Source organism: Grampus griseus (assembly GCF_964374135.1).
Source record: "Grampus griseus genome assembly, chromosome: 7".
Lineage (NCBI taxonomy): Eukaryota > Metazoa > Chordata > Mammalia > Artiodactyla > Delphinidae > Grampus > Grampus griseus.
In genome coordinates, this window is record NC_139001.1 from 30,440,082 (window position 1) to 30,459,212 (window position 19,131).

General features: G+C 37.3%; 1 protein-coding gene across 3 annotated transcripts in view; it reads right to left on the minus strand.

Moving 5' to 3' along the window:
* Positions 1–19,131, minus strand: part of PARD3B (par-3 family cell polarity regulator beta) — a gene marked incomplete at its 5' end in the record, with an annotated part of 1,039,339 nt that overhangs the window by 235,131 nt on the left and 785,077 nt on the right. The window lies entirely within an intron of this gene.

A 19,131-nucleotide genomic window follows, 5' to 3' on the forward strand; every position in this document is an offset into this window, starting at 1 on the left:
CAAATCAGCCCAAGGTCAGTGTGCTAAAAGCCCTCCCCGGTGCTTGGCATAAGTGTGGTTAACTGGGCACAGTGGTGATCTTATTTTTTTCCTCCAGCTTTAATGAGATATAATTGGCACATGAACACTGTGTAAATTTAAGGTGTAGAATGTATTGATTTGATACATTTATAAATTAGAAAAGAATCACCACCATAGTATTAGCTACCACCTCCATCCTGCCATGAAGTTACCATTTCTTTTTTTGTGGTGAGAACATTTAAGATCAACTCTAAGCAACATTCAAGTGCATGATACAGTGTTATTAGCTATAACCATCATGCTGTACATTAGATTCCCAAACTTATTAATATTATACCTGGAAGTCTGTACCCTTTGACCAACATTTCCCATTTCCCTACCTCCCAACCCCTGATAACCACCACTTTACTTATTTCTCTGAGTTTGTCTTTTTTAGATTCCACATATAAGTGACATCGTACAGTTATTTGTCTTTCTCTGTCTGACTTATTTCACTTAGCATAATACCGTCAAGATTCATCCAGTTGTCACAAATGGCACAATTTCCTTCTTTGTCATGGCTGAGTAATATTCCACTGTATACATATACCACATCTTCTTTATCCATTCATCTTGATGGACACTTAGATTGTTTCCATATCTTGGCTATCATGAATAATGTTGCAATGAACTTAGAAGTACAGATATTTCTGCGAGATCCTAATTTCAACTCCTTGGGATATACACCTAAAAGTGGGATTGCTGGATTATATGATAGTTCTAGTTTTAATTTTTTGAGGAACCTCCACATTTTTTTCCACAGTGGCTGTACCAATTTGCATTCCAAACAATAGTACACTAGGGTTCCCTGCAATTATGATACTTTAAAAGAACATTGTGTTTCCTTAGCACTTTTGGGAAAATGAAACTGCACATTTGAAATGAAAAAAAAAAAGCAGCAATTAATTATTGGTAGAACATATTCTTAAATGATAGGCATTTTTACCAATAGATATTTTCTTTGGAAGCAATCTCCCATAGTCTTGGTATTAACATACATGAAAAAATAAAATGACTGATGCTCTGCTGATAACTAGGGATAAAAGTCACTCAATCATGCATAGTCTTCAGTTATGGTAAAGACTCTTCTTAAATCTAAGGAAATCCCATGTGTCCCTTGCTTCTTATTAGATAGCTACAAATTTAACTAAGTGTGCGTGTGTGTTTATCCCTTTAGCTTACTCATTCTATCTATGATTCTTTGTATGTATCTATGTATCCATCCATCCTTCCATCTATCCAACCTGAGGACATTTTTCAAATTACACATGTGCTGTTGACTGCCCCCTTCCCCTGCTCCCATCCCTCTCCCCTAGCCTCCCAACACACAGTGACTCAGAATCTCCTCACACGAGGACCTGAATTATAAACTTGTAAGAAATTCCCGTCTTCATCAGAATTTCATAAAAATGGGTACATATTAGTCTCTTTCTGGATTGCATTTCAACCCAAAGTGGAGATTACTGGCCAAGTGGCAGCTCTGAGTATCACACGTGGAAGATGGCGCTGCAACATTCATAGTCTTGGTGTTAGCCTAGTACAGAGTGCATCCTGCTTTCCTCAGAAGCCTCTCCCAGCCTTGTCTCTTCTGCATATTTTTCCATTATAATTTCAATTAGCAAAGTCTCTTTCATGAACTTCCTCTCTCCCCATTGCCATCTCTCCACCTGCCTCTGCACCTACTTCAGTCCTTTTGCTGTATCCAGTCTAGTCTGGCGATCTCAGTTGATCAACCATCAGCTTAACTCCATCATCCCCAGCCTTTCTTTTTGTTTGTTTGTGTTCTTCCTTTTTCCTGCCTCCTTTTCTGAATCTATTCCTTTTTCTCACTGAAGAAATGAACTGATCCCATTCATAGAAATAGGAAAGAGAGAAAAATACAGACAAAATATGAGAACACTAACTTTCAAATAATTCAGATTTGTTAATATATTCAAGATCTCGCTTCAACCTACAAAGCGGGAGATATCTAAATAATGTGTTTCCATGAAAACATTCTTTAACTTCTCAGACCCACGCAGAAGAGTCGTAGGGATCAACATTATTACTATAAATTCCTTTATGTGAGAATACTTTAGTACACCACTTAGAAAAATAATTTTCCCTCAAAATGTCACTAAATATAATAATACTGAAACAAAGAAAAATCAGAATTGTGGGGAGTGAGGGTAAAATAATGCCGATGAAGGCAAAATTGTTGCCATGATCTCTACAGATTTTAGGCTTGTTTTTTCCCCATGTCTCAAATATTTTCTTGTAAATTTGGAGGTTTTAGATTTTCTGAATGAAAGCAGTCTGATTTTTGAAGGGTAAAACTAACCTATACCCTAGTCGACCTTGATCTTTATGACCACAACCAACGTATTGTTTTTTCCTTCCTGCAGCTAAAATATTTCACTTGTACTGCAGTTTGAGAATAGCTTACTATTCTTCCATTAGAGTGGGATATGTTTGATGAAGAAAAGGTTAGTTGTAAGTAAATTCTGCCAAGCATTTTCTTCTAAGCAGGAACCATCAATAACAGTCCATTCAACCAATTCTATAAATATTATGTTTTGATTTAAAGTTAATGATCATTTATTAAAGTTTCCAGTGAGAAGGGCAGAAATAGCTGTGAAATTTATTTCATTAGACAGAGAGCAGCCACCAATTACCTTATTTTGTAAAGTTTGGGTAGGTTCAAGAATAGAATTATAAGACAATAATCTTCAAAAGGGCTCCCACATTGTTGAGATGAGGAAATTGAAACTCAGAGAAGTTAACTGCCTTTTATTTATTAAAACACTGAATTCTTTTTCCAGTTTTGCAATGAGACAACTTAATTATCAGTGGTGGTAGTGGTGGTGGGGGGAGTTGGGAGAAAAGCATCAATCTAGTGAATTTTACAAGCCTGTGTTCTCCTTTCATGGCAGCCTCTCTGGGGGTCATTTCACAGCCATTCTTACCTTCACTGACATACACAGAGAGGAGCTGGGGAGATTCAAATACATTGATTCCTCTCCCCATTAGCTATTTTTGTGAGAAAAGTCATGCAGACTTAAATGGCTGAAATTACTGCTTTGCATTCTAGGGTTTCGAATATCCACTGCATTCCAGGCCTCCCATTACCTATCACCTAGGAAATTTGAGAGTTGGCCATTCTGGGCTAGATGCCTTAAGGAAATTGCTTATAGGTCAACCTTGCTTTATATAAAAGATATTTTCCTGAAGAATTCTGTGCAAACATATGGTTTTAATCAATGAAGTCGTACTTTCCACGTACCTGGAAAGCCTGTTTAAAGAATCTTATGATGGATCTTTCTGTAAAGTGGAAAAATCACCTTTCAACATACTCTTTATGTAAATTTAGATTTTCATGAATTATATGTTAGCTTAAAACACCTGTTCCTGTTCCTTTTTTTTTTTACCAAAACACTTTATTTTTATTTATTTTTTAACATCTTTATAGGACTATAATTGTTTTATGGTGTGTTAGTTGCTGCTGTATAACAAAGTGAATCAGCTATACGTGTACATATATCCCCTTATCTCCGCCCTGTTCCTTTTTACAGAGACGTTATATGAAACAGCTTCATGGAAGACTAGCTTGCTTGCTCGCTTTCTTCTTTCATTCATGCATTTGTTTCAAAGAATATTTATTAGGCAACTATTCTGTGTCAGACATTGCCATAAGCACTGGATGTAGGTTGCTATTGTATTGGGATACAAAACCAGACCCTACCTTCATAAAAGTTACATTCTAACAGAGACAGTCACCAATCAAGTGTGACTATGTAATTGTAAGTTGTGAAAAGTGCTATGTAGGGAGTCAGGAGAGACGATAACAGGACATTGATTGGTTGGGAGTCTTTAATGAAGAAAATGACATTTAAACTGAGAGGATAAGGGTGAGAGATTCCAGACAAGCAAAGATGGAAGATAAGCCTTGTGGGTGAAGGAAAGAGGACATGCAGAGGGCATGAAGTGCCTGGTGACTGGTGAATCCCAAGCAGTGAAGGAAGGCCAGTATCTGAAGCGAGGAGAGCAGAGGGGATCCTTGCACAGGATTCAGATGGAAAGAAGGGTAAGGTCCATGGAGTATAGATCTGAGAGATACTTAGAGTTTAGTCTAAGAATAACAATAGGTCATTTCTAGTGATTCAAGGAACAGAGAAGCTAGTAAGGAAACTGGTAGATTTAAAGACTTGGTAGTGGAGAAACCAAGTCATTTTAAGCAGAAGTGATACAATGTGATGTATACTTCACAGGACCATCCTGGTTGCTGAAGTAAAAATGTAGCACATAAAAGCAGGAAACTGGCTGGGGAGGGCTACAGGAGTGTGGGTGAAAGGTGATGGCGGCTTGGGCGATCCGTGGCTGCTGAGAAGAGAAGACAGTGATTTGGATGTGATAGGTCAATGGAGACGCATCAAAAGTTGACTTCTATGCACGGTTATTTTAGTGTGCCTTCGGGAAATCCAGATGGAAAAGGGAGAACAAGGATAAAACAGCTAGGAGAGGAAACTAATTTTTTTATAGAACTGATAAAGGGGAAATGGAGGCGTTCCTGGGTAATTAATTTATCAGTTAATATGATGCCTCATGTATAAGAGAAATGATTCCTATCCATAAAATGAGATTTCTTGGTAATCTCATTATAAATGACGAAATCAAAGTAAATAGAATATCCAAGGTGGAAAAGAACCTCAGAAAGGGTTACAGAAAAATACCAGAAACAGGCCTCACCCGTGTTCCTATTTTGCCTATGTAGGGAAGCCCTAAACAGCTATCTGGGGAAGTAGAATTTAATCATGGTACATTGATTCATTCATTCCGTCATTTACTGAGCAGCCACTACATATCATATGGGTTAGGCACATGGAATTTAACCATTAATAACATCGATTGCTAGGAAGATCTCTAACTCTTCAATCCAATTAATTAAACAGGGCTCTAGCATCCTATTGTTTTCTATACAAGAAAGATATTAATATAATTCTTAGTATTTATTCCCTAATTTCTCAGCAAATATTTTGTTTCTATTTCTTTCCTTGAACTTTCTAGGTAATGATGACTTTCAAATCCTTCCCAGATTCCCAGGCACCCTGACAAACAATTCAAATTGAAAATATGTAGCTCTATCTCTAGCTTTTTCCACATCTAGCCTCTCATTTAATTCACTCCTTAATTCTGCTAAGTTGTATCTGTCTACAGTTTTCCTCCTTGATCCCATTGGGCAGTTTATGTAATTATTAGCAATTACTCTTCCTCTTAGCACAGACTGTATGAAAGCAATCCTGAGCAATGCCTTAGGAGGACGAAAAGAGTCAGGCAAGGAAAAGTTCAGACACTCTTATTCCAAATTAGTGGTGAGCTACGAATCCAAGGAGAGCTGAAAGTTTGAAACATAATGTATTTCTCCTTCTACAATTAGGAAATATCTTTGGGTGTCATTGATGCATTTGGAAAAGGCGACAAGACCCACTTAATAATATTAAACACAGAAATCTATGGAATGAAGTCAGATGTGAAAATGCACAAACCTCACAGTCATAATATTTTCTGGACTTGGATAATGGTTTATTCTCCCTGTAACTAGTTCACTTTTAAACTACACATGATATTGTCTTATCATTGTATAAATTATACAGCCTGAAAGAGCTCAAGCAAAATATGGGGGCAGAGAAATTCATAGACCTTTGACTATGTTTCCATAGTTTATTCTGAAATTCACCCATAAAAGGTTTCTGTTGTCTGATATATCCCAAATTGGGTTCTGAATTAGCATATGCACATGCTGACGAAATTAACTTCAGTGTATCGCAATCTCATATGGTTTTGTGCACTTCAGCTATTGCTTCTGAAATGTATGTCACCAATGTCTTTACTTGTTTACCTCAGATGGTTCCCATCATACCTAAGAGTTAATGAATCTGCTAAAAATCCAGTGAAAATTGACCAATTAGAGAGTTTCTTCCCCTCCCCCCTCCCTTTTTTTGGTACCTAAGGGCGTTGCCTACTTTTATGTTAATATTGATAGAAGAATGTACAGATTTGTGTTTGTTGTAAATCAATCTTGACGAAGAAAGAAAAAATATTCTTATTTTATTTTTAGCCTTCCACACTATGCATTATTGCCATGGTTAATGCCTGTGACTTTTCAGGAGGGAGGTGGAATGCTCTAAAACTCAGTATGCTTTCCCCAACAGAGGGTCGTATTTTAAACTCTGTAGGTCCACCTCATGGCTCGCAAAAGGAGGTAGGGACTTGCTTCATAGGAGATGTTCGTAAGCAGAAACTGAGTGGTTTCATGTTTCAGTAACTGAAGGAAAACTCAGTTTTAAAAATCTTGTTAACTCTAACTGGATCAAGGAGTTGAAACCCTAAAAAATAAGATTTCCAAGTAAAATTTTAATTTCTGGCATACTGTTTAGACACTTATTTTGGGTGTGTTTATATGTTTCCAAGATGAAGACAAGCTATATGAAAACAACAAACATGTGTAACCCCACTGATATCTTTATCTACTACTTCCTTTGAGGTCAACCTTCCTATTCCCTCCCCTTAAATAGCTACTTTCCTCATTCCCAGGATGTGATTCCTAAATTGGTGATCATGACTCCCCTTCACTCCAAAGCAAGGAATCTTCAGATCTCAGATGTGTTGATGTTTGTTTTTAGGATTGAAAAGCAGGGAGGTCCTGTAGCATTCTAGGATTTCTGCCTAAGTGGATAAAACATCTGCTGGGTAGAGTCTTAGGCAGCTCTCTGGCTCAGTTCAGCTGCTGGGAATCCTTGAACTAATTTGCTTTCCCAGACGGAGGAGCTAGGAAACACAATGGATTTGAAAACACCAAATACATTAAAAATAATTCTAGAAGGTCCAGAAAGTAAAGCAAAATGCACATCACCCATAACCCATCTTCCTAAAAATAAACAAACGAGCAAAAAGGGCCTCTGGAAGACGGACTTGTAAGAACCAGTTAAGAACCACTGGACAGTTACTTTTGCTGAACATTTTTGTAGTAAGTGAAAACTCGACTCTGAGATGATTAAAGCAGCACTTGGTTAGAAAAAAAGGAAAAAAATATGAAAAAGAGGCCAGAAATTAAAGTTAAATGAAAACAAGCGTGAATGAGTGAGTGAGAAAGATAAAGATACTAATAAGGTATGATTTTCAGATCCACACAGGGACTATAAAAAGCTTATTAACTGTCACAACTACACTGGGTTTTAAGTTATTCCATCCTTCTGCTTTCCAGAAGACGAAATACTCTTCAGGAGCACAGTGAACTTTGAATAATTGCTTTCATACGCGCTACGCGCTCCCTGGCTTTAAGACATTGTAGGCAAGAGCCATGGTGATTCAGACTTAAATGCTTCTGATTTCTGGGAACTATATTTAACGGGAGCATTAAAGAAATAGATCTTTTTGCATTTTTATGTTTTCTTAATAGTTAGAAAGGTTTTTCTTTTCATTAAATGTTTACTTATTTCAAAGCAGCAGAATATGTGGCTTCTTCCTTTTTATTTTTATTACTTTTAAGTGGATCTTTAAGTGTCTCTGAAGGCTGCTTGAGTGCAACCGATGACCTGCATAAAACCCTAATACTGATCCGAAGAGACCACATGGGGAATTCAGACTTCGGCCAGCAGCCAGATAAATTCTTCTCATCTGGGTGCCCAGAGCATCCCCTTTATCCTCCTTCCTTCCTTTTCTCTATCTCCTTTGCCCCAGAAACCCAAAAACTAGTAAAGGAAGAGTGTTCTGAGACCAAGTCATACGTTGTGCCCAAACTTTTTTTCTACCAACTGCAGGCAGTTCCCCAGCCCCCGTGGCCTTCCCGAGGTCAACCTGTCACGGCTTACTCCAGACTGACCACAGTCTCATCCTGCAGAAGGAAATCTTCCCCCACGGGAAACATCTCTGCCATCCATTCACTGGCAGGTGGGAGCATTTCAGCAAGCTGCCTGGGAAGGGAAACACTGACTCACGTCAATGAAAAGAAATCCAGGGAGGGCTAACTAAAAGCTCTGTGGAAACAGGTCTCCTTTTGAGTCTTTAATAAAATGTCAAATACAACTTATTCCAATGGCACAAATTAACATACGTGTACTTCGTATAAAGTCCATTATCAGAAAGAACAGATGATGGTGCCTAACTCATTATGTGAAAAGAAGAACCAAAGGACAAGAGTATTAAGAAATGACTGTGCCCTTTGTGTTTGTTTGGTTTGGCTTTTGGTTTTGGTTTTTTTGTTTGTTTGGTTGGTTTTTTTAATTTGTTTGTTTGGCACAGTGATGATGCAAAGGACCATTTTAAAGGGAATCCAGGATGTTACTGCTCCATCTTCAGAAGTTAAGAGAAACAGGGCACGATCTCTCTGGAATTCATCTACACTAAACAAGAATAAAATGACTGAGCTCCAGACCTGGTCTAATGGGAGTGAAACTTATCTTTTTAACTCTGATTAAACAACAAAAAAAAGATCACTTCTTTGATGCTCAAATTAGCATCTTTTCTCTAGCATACTGAATTAATTAGTGGAGTGACAAAAGAATTAGTCCATGTAGGATCAAAGCTGAGATCATATTTATCTGGAATTTAAAATGAAGAACACACAGCTTTATCTCTCTATAGCTCATGTAATGTTTTTTCACGTTCTCTATATTCTAAACCTTCTGCGTGTCACATAAAGTATAACTAGGGCTTTTTTTTTTTCTTTTCACATTCTTCTTCTTCTTTTTAATATATAAAATATTCCCTGAAAAAAAGACAGTGAGAACATCACAGAATTTTTTTTTTTTCCTGGGGGTGGGAAACTTTTTCATTGTGCCATAAAAATCTTAAATTAGGTGGTTTTTTTGTCAAGCATTTATTGTACAAATACAAAAGAAGCAAAATAATTAATGCACAGTAGAGCTGGTAAGAGAGCCTTAAACAATAGAAAAGAGTTATTATATTGATTCTTAGTAAGTGATACTAAGTTTGAAACTGTTTTTAAAAGGTAGAAGTGCTCTTAACTTTGGACTTTTTTCCTCCCTTCTGTAGAAGAAAACGCAATTTTGATAAGGAGAATTGTTGGGGGTTAATTTCTAGGCTGTCTCAATTCACTAAAATGAATATTTAATGTGTTTTTCTTAATGTGCATAACATTTTCACTAAACAAAACTAATCTGGGTGGGCATGTTTATCTTTACCCAAGATGGGATAAAATGTGGATTCAGGGAGCGGATCCTGAGACGTGGAGGGTTTGTGCTGATGCTAGCAGCTATATTGGGGGTAGGGCGCTATTTTTACCATTGCTTAAATGTGAGCTCCTCAAGGGCTAGGGCTGGGTCTTTATGTGTTTCTCTTGTTCATGCATACATGCAGTCATGCATTCATTCAGCAAAGGCTTGCTCAGCACCTACTTTGGGCCAGATCCTCTAGTGGATGCTACGGATACAAGTCAATTCATCAAATATGGTCTCACTCTTCTTGCCTGATGCATCATAAAAATTCAACCACCACTGTTGACCTGAATTAAAGGTCAGGATTTCAGGAATTACATCAATTGTTTCCATTTTTCATAGCCTCTATTCTAGAAGAAGGACACAATGGTCCCTCATAACTCAGCATGTTATCCCCCCGTAAAGCTCCAAAGTGGAAGATACTCTCCCTATGAATGCATAAATCAACCAAATAGCTTAATTTACATGTGATGCCTACAATCTAGTCACTGCCCTGGATGTCTACAGGCACAGCAAGACCAAAATGGTGACAGACAGATACTCAGCTGGTAAAGGTAATGAATACAGGGCTGTCACATGCCATGGGGGCACTGAGTCACCTTGGGTTTCAATCTCATGATGACCAGTTCTTTTGTGTTGTGCAAACACTCTGTTTAAAAACACCAGGCTAAATTCTAGAATAAAGTTTAAACCCAAAGCTGTCATTAAAGATGGTTAATCTGAGCTCAGTGCTTTGTGACCACCTAGAGGGGTGGGATAGGGAGGGTAGGAGGGAGGGAGACACAAGAGGAAAGAGATATGGGAACATATGTATAACTGATTCACTTTGTTATAAAGCAGAAACTAACACACCATTGTAAAGCAATTATACTCCAATAAAGATGTAAAAAAAAAAAAGATGGTTAATCTGAAAGGTGTCATCTAGAAAACACATGTCTATCTTGTATTTAGGCTTTTAATTTCAGAGTTTCAGAAATTGTGACCTCTTTAATCTTAGGTTTAAAATAAAGATAAATGTGAGGTAGTTGCTGGGTTCTCTTGACACAACTCATCTTTGTCATTAGTTTACTCTGTCCTTAACACAATTTCAAACAATAATACCTCTGTCTGTACCTTTCTCTCATAGAAGCATTCTTTTGGAAAAAGAGGTAATTTAAAAAATCTGAGCCCCAACTTAGTTGGTAAGGCAAGGGATCAGATTTCAATATTTTTATGTTAGACTTAAAGTGAACTAATATCCCTTTTTATTCACTAAGTCCCTTAAGAGTAGACCATAAAACTGAATTGATTCTCAACTATGAATAGGCTGGGAGGAAAAAAAAGAAAACAAAATCTATCCTGAATGTCTCAAGTGAAATTCTGCATTGCACTTTGACTCTCCTAAGGCCGAAAGTCACAAGTCTCGTGAAATGTCTCAAACCTGTGCTGCCCGCAAGGGTCTGTACTTATTTTTAAAAAGTCTAAAAACTCCCTTTCCTTAGCTTTCTCGATTTTTAAAACTTGGAACCCATAAATAAGATAGGGTTGCCAACTACAAAATGAGGAGTAATTTATTATTTTAAATAGAGTTGCAATTTATTCATTGAAGTGCACAGGGAATATTATAGGCATCCTCTAGGTCGAGAACATCTTATACCAAAAGAAATCGGGCAAAGTGATAGTCACTCCAGAGCCATGGAGCAATCAACAATGTTTCCCTTTGTTCAGAGGGGCCTGGACAAAAGAGCGGAGGAATAGGCTTCCCATGGGATTTTAATACAGTTTTATAAGAATGAATATAATTTCATTCTCCAGCAATATAACATCACTAAAGAAAATATATCCAGGGTTACACAGCAAGAACAATGTAATTTCTGACAAGGTTTTCTAATCACTTGTAATTCAGAAAGAGCTATTACTAGTAACACACAATCACAAAGTAGCCTTTCACCTGGAAATTCATAGTAGCTTAGCACAGTGATGATTTACAATTTGACCAAAGAAATCAGAAATTGATTTATAGTCTGTCCAAAGCATCAGGCTCTTATTTGCTTGTCCACTAGACTGTGAAACTACTATTCTACTATGTAAGTATATTTTCTTGTTCCTCCCTTTCCTGTACCAATGGCTAATTTTTCCTTTCTTCAATACCACAGATAATTCCCATAAATTCCTAATACTATTCTACAGTTCAAAATGGCTGCCAGTGTCCTCACAGAATAAAAGAAATCAATGCTAGAAATTTTGCGTACACGTAATTAAAGGCATCATCCTATAAAGTACATAATTAAATAAATCAAAGGTCTGAGCCTGTGAGTAGAACTTTCCAGATGGGACTTTTGGTGAACATTTCTTTAAGAAATGTAGGCTATTCAATCCAGTGAATTGACCTGAGGGTGTTTTCTTATCTTTGGGGCTATTTTAAAATATCAGATCAATTTTGGATCATATCACATAAAAGGAATGATATTGGAAACTTTACTTTTGCCCAGCTATGCATTTATTCAGATGACAGAGGTGCCGCGTAATCTGCTACAATGCACTGGCAGCCTGTGTTTGTGTGGCTTTGGATGGACGACGCGGAGCACCCCAGCAGCAAAACTTAGAAGATGGCTGAGCTGGCAATCATCACCCAGCGCATCTGCAACCTGTATTTGGTTTTGGATTTAATGCCTCTGGCCTCCCCAGGTTTAGAATTTCTAAATTTCACCATGTAATATTGAAGTGACTTCCAATAACTGATCTTTTTTACAAACATTACAGTTATATTTGATTCTGCAGAAACCCACAGTATTTGTGTTTTTCATTTTGGAAGGTTAGTTGGAAACCCAAGCCAATATATTATTTCAGGTGTGACTAAGCTGTTGTCATTCATTTTACACCAGCCCTGACACTCTCTAGGACCCATCCTACTGAGTTCTATAGACTCACTAATGCAGTCAGTCCAGTGATGGAAGAATCAGTTTGGATAAAAGAACAATAAATCTAACCATAATTTCAGTTCTATAAACATAATAGTTGAGTGAATTCGTAAGAAAGAAAAGAAAGAAGAGCTAGAAATATGTACAGTTTGGTTAGGAAAGCTTGAGCTTAACATGTTTAATCTAAATTTACCAAGTTAGGGGAAGGAGAGGTAGTTCTAAAAGGGTCACATTAAGGGACCCCAAATCAGGAGATTAATGAATCATTAATACCTTGCATTTAAAATAATTATTTGATAAGATGGCAAATTTTTCAAGGTGATCCATAAGTGCTTTAAAATGTAAAATGCCATTAGAACCTATTGTGTAATATATAAAACCATGGCTTACGTATTTTTTTGTTTACTGAATTTACATTGGATTTCCTTATGAAAGATCTGCATTATATATTGATTTTATGCAAACACCAATACATTTTAAAAATAAGTTTGTTCAATAAGTGCTTTTGAAATATTATTTATCTGTGACAAAATACTCCATTTACATTTGTAGTTATAAAAGATTTGCATGCAAAGTGTTCTTACTGGTTCAGAAATTGTAGAGTTATATAAAGTCTCTTGGGGGTAGAAGGATCTTTGATATCATATTTATCTAATCCTGCTCAGAGCTCAGAAAGTCAAGTAACGTGCCTAAGGCCACACTGGTAGTTAGAACCAAACAGGGACTTGACCCCCTCAATTTGGTACAAAGTTTTTTCCATCTTGCTATGTTCCCTAATTGTTTATACATATGTTATGAATTATTCACCCAAAATTCTGAATTCTAAAAAGGAACCCAACTCAATAAAAGCTTAGGTTTTTTGTGAGTTCCAATTGCCCAGAAATGCAATTAGCTGTAATGACAAAGTCCAATTTAGTGACTCCTTGGCCAAATATAACATGCCAACCAATGGGAGGACTTGATAACTTTCTCATTATCTTAAGCTCCCTTGTTCATTGACATCCTCACCCTTGTCCACAGACGGACTCTTAATATATGCCAGCTGATTTGATCAGATTGCTAAGAAAGAATTACTCAGTTATTTAGTTCAACTGGTTAGAACACTGTGGTAATGGAGTCAAGGTCATGGGTTGGCTCCCCTGTGTGGGCCAGTTAACTTGGACCTGGTCCATAACCACAGGCTCCACCCCCAATGCAGACGGTCTTACAAATACGTGCCAGTGGTCAAAAGGGCACTAGCCAAGAATGTGTGGACAGAGCAGCATAAATCCATCACCTCTCCCAGAAAAACAGCTCAATGCCAGTTTTGTTGAATATATGTGGGTTAACAGTAACATTTTCACAGGTCAAAGACAGAATATGGTTCCAGATTTTGTAACACTACCGAATTGTAAACCTAGCATATTATAAGAAATTTTTAGAAAATAGGAAAGCCTATGGTGAAACTTAAAGTTAAGTAAGCATTTGAGAATTATAGGGAAAGTTTTAAACATGAGCCAGTGATTTCTACCAGCTTCAAAAAAAAGTTAGCAAATTTGGTCTATGTGAGTAAAATATCTTGATTTTTTAAATACTGACTATTAAAAAAAATAGCTTGTGGCCCAAACGTAAGGTATCTTTGAGCCAAATTCAGCCTGTAGGATCCCAGTCTGCAAACGTTGGTATATCTAAGTACCTATATATTTATATCTATGTATGTATATATGTGTTTTAATGGCTGTAGCAACCTTAAATAAATATAATTTACCGAGCTTTTCATTGATTGAGGCTCGCTGCTCAGCTTTCAACTAATATTGAACTAGGGGAATCAGAACGGACATACCCAAAACAAAGATGTGATGCTTTTCAATGGTTGGTACCATTATTTGGCTGAGAAGAGAGAACATCATGGGCTGGAATTTTTGGCAACCACTTTGTAGATGACGTAGGTCACCCAGGCTTCCAAAACTCAGCCCAAGTGTATTTTTTTGAAGAGCAAACACATGAATTATCAATGCTTCTTCAGAAGGCCCTCTATAGGAATTTATAAATCGACAGAACTAGAAGAGTAAATTCTGCATAATAACACAGTTTTGCAGTTTAGAGCTTATAACCAAAGTTAAAAAAAAAACACTTTTTTTCTAGATTTCACACTGTGGAGTGATCTTTTCAAAATCACTCAAACCCTCTGCTCCCTCAAGTGGTAAATAGAAAGGGGAAAATATATTCTCATCTGTCACCGATGAAGGCCACAGGGATTTAGGAAAGGAAGGCATGTGATGTAAATATAAACAGTATTAGAAAAAAATACTGCATATATTTATTACTGCTAGTGATTTACTAGCTGATTAACTGATATGACAAAGTTGTACGGATTCCTGCAAACTAATTAAAATAAATGTGTCACAGACAGCATAGGCTAGTCAGACCTCTTATATCATCAATGGACTAAAAAGTCCTATCAGTAGCCTAAAATATTGAATCCATTCAGGAAGTATTTATCAATACCTGTTATATATCAGACTCTGTCCTAGGTGCTGGAGATTCAGATTACAAAAATTCAGTACTTTCTCTCAAAGAATCTGTAGTCTAGTGAACGCTTCTCGAGACTGAATGAAGATCTCCCAGACTAAAAGAGACAGGATGTGAGTGCTTTCAGGTTTTCCACGTCAATATTAGAGGAACCATGGAGATGATCTTTCCAGTTAATGTTCTTAATTTTGTTTGTTTTGCAGTTTTGAAAATCTGATTCAAAACAGGGTCCTCCCTCCCAGAAAATGTGCGTATACTTGAACGTATAATTTCTAGAAGTTCACAGGTTCCCAAAAGACTATCCGTGTGTGCCTATCCATGGGTATAAGTTACAAATATCTGTTTTATTGCAATTAAGATTTTCTCAGTGCCACAAATGGGCACCATGCTTTGTAGTGAAGAGCACATAGGTAGCTGCAAGAAACAGTGGAGGCTGGTATTTTCTTAGTAGGAATATATTCTTTTAGGTAGACTTTTAGAACTGACCATAAGTCTATCACTGAATCAACAAGTACTAAGCACTACAAGGAAATCTAAAATAAGTCAAAGATACATAATCCCTACTCAGATCTATTTTACTAGAGTGCAATCAATTCTCAATGACACAGAGGCTTTTTATCCACTATATAGATTACCCATAGCCTGCGCATCCCCTTCTTCTCTGTCTTTCCATTTTTATGGTCACCTGAGGACTCATTAGTGCTTCTACCTGAGGATGAGCAAAGGAAGGGAAAGGATATAAAACTTAAAAGGAGTCAATTTTGCTACCTTTCAGTAATTGGGGGAAGAAGTAGCTGTTATAAGGCCTGTACATTATGTGAAGATTTCAATTATCCATACTCTCCTTGTCAATCTTACCAAAAATAATTAAGGCTTGGCTCTAGCCCTCCTTGGAATGTTAAAATGATTGATGGTTGTAGGAAATGACCATAGTCAACAAGATGAAGTGAACTCAGTGCTAAGGAAAGATGAAAAACATACTTTCGAAGTCACAGTTTCAGAGTCCCAAGAAGCATCAACCCACTGGGCAATTTTATGAATGTAAACATTAGATATATGGACAAAGATCACAAATTCTGTCTTAAGAAGGAAGTACAACATCCACGTGATGGAATGCTACTCACACAACAACACAGACGAATCTCAAATGCATTCTGCTAAATGAAAGAAGGCAGGTCCAAAAGTACTGTCTGCTTTTATTTATGACATACTGGAAAAGGCGAAACTATAAAGCTAGAAAACAGATCAGTGATTGTCAGGAGTAGAGGGGAGATGGACCTGTTGGGGCTATGGATCTGTTGTATATCATGACTGTGGATACGGACTCTATGCACTTGCCAAAACCCCTAGAAGTGCATACAATGAAGAGTGAGTTTTACTGTATGTATGTTAAAAACAATCAACCAAGATGTAGCAGGGACCCCAAATAAGAAGACAACTATAACACATGAACTTAATTATATTACAAAAAATTAACATAAGCACATTGAAGGGCTTGGGGAATAGAACAACTAACCCAAGTAACATTGGAAAACAGTATTTTGTGTGTGTGTGTGTGGTACGCGGGCCTCTCACTGTTGTGGCCTCTCCCGTTGCGGAGCACAGGCTCCGGACGCGCAGGCTCAGCGGCCATGGCTCACGGGCCCAGCCGCTCCGCGGCATGTGGGATCCTCCCGGACCAGGGCACGAACCCGTGTCCCCTGCATCGGCAGGCGGACTCTCAACCACTGCGCCACCAGGGAAGCCCTGGAAACAGTATTTTGACTGGCTACAATAAGGATAAAGACAAAAAGAATTATACACACCAACAAGGACCTACTGTGTAGCACAGGGAACTCTGCTCAATATTCTGTAATAACCTAACTGGGGAAAGAATTTGAAAAAGAATAGATATATCCATATGTAAAAAAAAAAAAAAGAATTTTACACAAACACTATACTCTGGTTAGTACAAGGGTAAGTGTTAGCAATTCTGAAACAACTTTGTATATTAGGGTTGAAATAAGAATTAAATACATTATAGATAATGACAGCTAGCCTTTTCACAGTATGAAAATGTAATTACAAATAAGGATGGGGGAACTCTCAGTGAACACTGTGGTGTTGGATTGGAATTAGACTTATCAGCATAAACTCATGTTTTTTTAATGTATATACAGACTCGAAAGTAAATACAGACGTTTGTGGAATCTAGTATGTATATAGGTTTATCGATTGATTGATTTCCAAGTTCTGTCTGCTGAGAGGGTCTAGAAGCAGTGATACTCCAGCAAGGAGCACTCCTAGAAACCATTCTTGGTTTCTGAATAGGATTCTGTAATAAAAGGAATCAAGCCTCCAAGGGAAAGTGGTTGATTCTTGGCGTGTGGCAAGGAAAATATGAAATAATCCTAGAGCTTCTCATAGCACCAAAAAAAGAAAGAGAGAAAGTTCTCAAAAAAGCTTGGGCAAATCAAAAGGGAACAGGAGCTACCTTGAAAGGGCTCCCGATAGCCAAAGGTGGAATAATTTGAGCAACAAAATAATAACAGGACTGGAACAAAATATATATCCATGAATCTATAATGATATAAATAACTGAATAAAGAAATTAATGGTGGAGGGAGAAAGGATAGCTCTTCATTAGAAAGGAATTCCAATTAGTGAAGGTAGAAGGAAAGAATGAAGTAAAAACAACTATTGTAATACCACAGTAACAGTTGTTGCTGACAGGAACCATGGATGGATGCTAAAATTAGTGGGTGAAAGTATGAGGAGAAACCAAGTTATTTGCATAGTCTCAAAATATGTCCCCAAGGGATGTGTTAATTATAAAGGGGAAAAATAGTAACTCTGCAGTGAAGGAACCCAGCAGACACCACCTTAATGAAATGATCAAGATGAACATCATTAGTTATAAGACATTTCGACATCATGGACCCCCTGAGAAGGGCACATCACTTCTGTAGTATTCTGGCCAAAAATACACAACCTTAGTTTAATCATGGTGAATCATCAGACAAACCCAAACTGAGGGATGTTCTGCAAAATAACAGACCAATACTCTTCAAGGCATCAAGGTCATGAAAGACAAGGAAAGACGAAGGAACTGTGCAGAGTGTAGGAGACCAAGGAGATATAAGCTCTAATGCAATGTGGAATCGTGGGCTGGATCTTGAAACAGAAACAGAACAGGAACGGAAAACCTGCTGAAGTTCAAATAAGGTTCACTTTTCTGTAAGTCTAAAATTATTTCAGAATAAACAGTTTTAAAATAAAAAGAAGGACCGGCAGAAGGTGAAGGATAATTAGGAAAGGGGGAAGAAGGAAACATAGTTAATTTTATCCTCCTTTGTTCCTCTCTATTATTTCTTGCTGGACCTCTTACTCATCTCTTTCCTATCATCAAGGGCAGACCTCCCCCCAAATAGGAATCGGTAGAGTATTTATGTGTTTCTGAAGCTTCCAGAAACAGGTTCATTTATCTACCTGCCTTCCTAATACATGACACTCCATCTTGGCTTTCTTTGCTGGTAATTTACTAGACTTGAAAGGAAAAGGAAGTGATGCTAAAGCATAAGCAATGGAGGTGGGAACATTGGCATTAATGCCAGATGGAAGGATTAACCTAAAACAAAGATGTGGTGAAGATGAGAAGAAATGGCTAAAATGGAAGGAGATAAATGATTCAATATATGCAAACCATAAATATATAGAACCATCCAACCTTCCAAAGCTTTGGCATTATCTACTTTGAACACCGCCCTTTGAGGATGTTACTATGTAGGCCATCTGTAACTAGCAGATCTAGGATGGATAACTTGATTTTGACTGATGAGGATTGAAGAAATGCAAATGTTAACGGCTGTCATTTTGAAACAATTTGATTTTCGCATTTTATGTGTACAATATGGCACAGGCAGATAAACATCCACACATAATTTTTTTTAAAGTAGACGGATTCAAATAGGAGGACTCAGTCTAATAACTGCTTAATTAAGTCATGTAAGAGGCTGCCATTTTTTTTCTTTGTCAATTACTGAGATTTGACACAGGAAGTGCACAGGGTATGGAATACTTCAGAAGTCATCTGTGAAATTACATTTTAAAATACTAATATCATAGTTGGTATCTTCTTTTTGCAGTATACTTGTTAAAAGCAGACTCTGTGTTTGCTTTTAAAAAAAAACAACCCCAAATCCAAAAATAACTTTACACTTTACCATAATCCTAGAGTTTGGGTCCGTTCTAAAATCATCCCTATAGATCTAGCGTGCACACATAGGTTTCACTCAATATCATTTTTTCAAATGCTCAGGTTCACTGGAGGCCAATACCATGAAGCTCTGGGAGGAGGGATCTGTCTGCCTGTCAATATAGCAGCTGTAAATTATAACCGTGCATTTGATTGCATCCAACAGTTTTGGTGGTGGCAGGGATTTGAAGCAAAATCAGAGGGGGTTCAATGA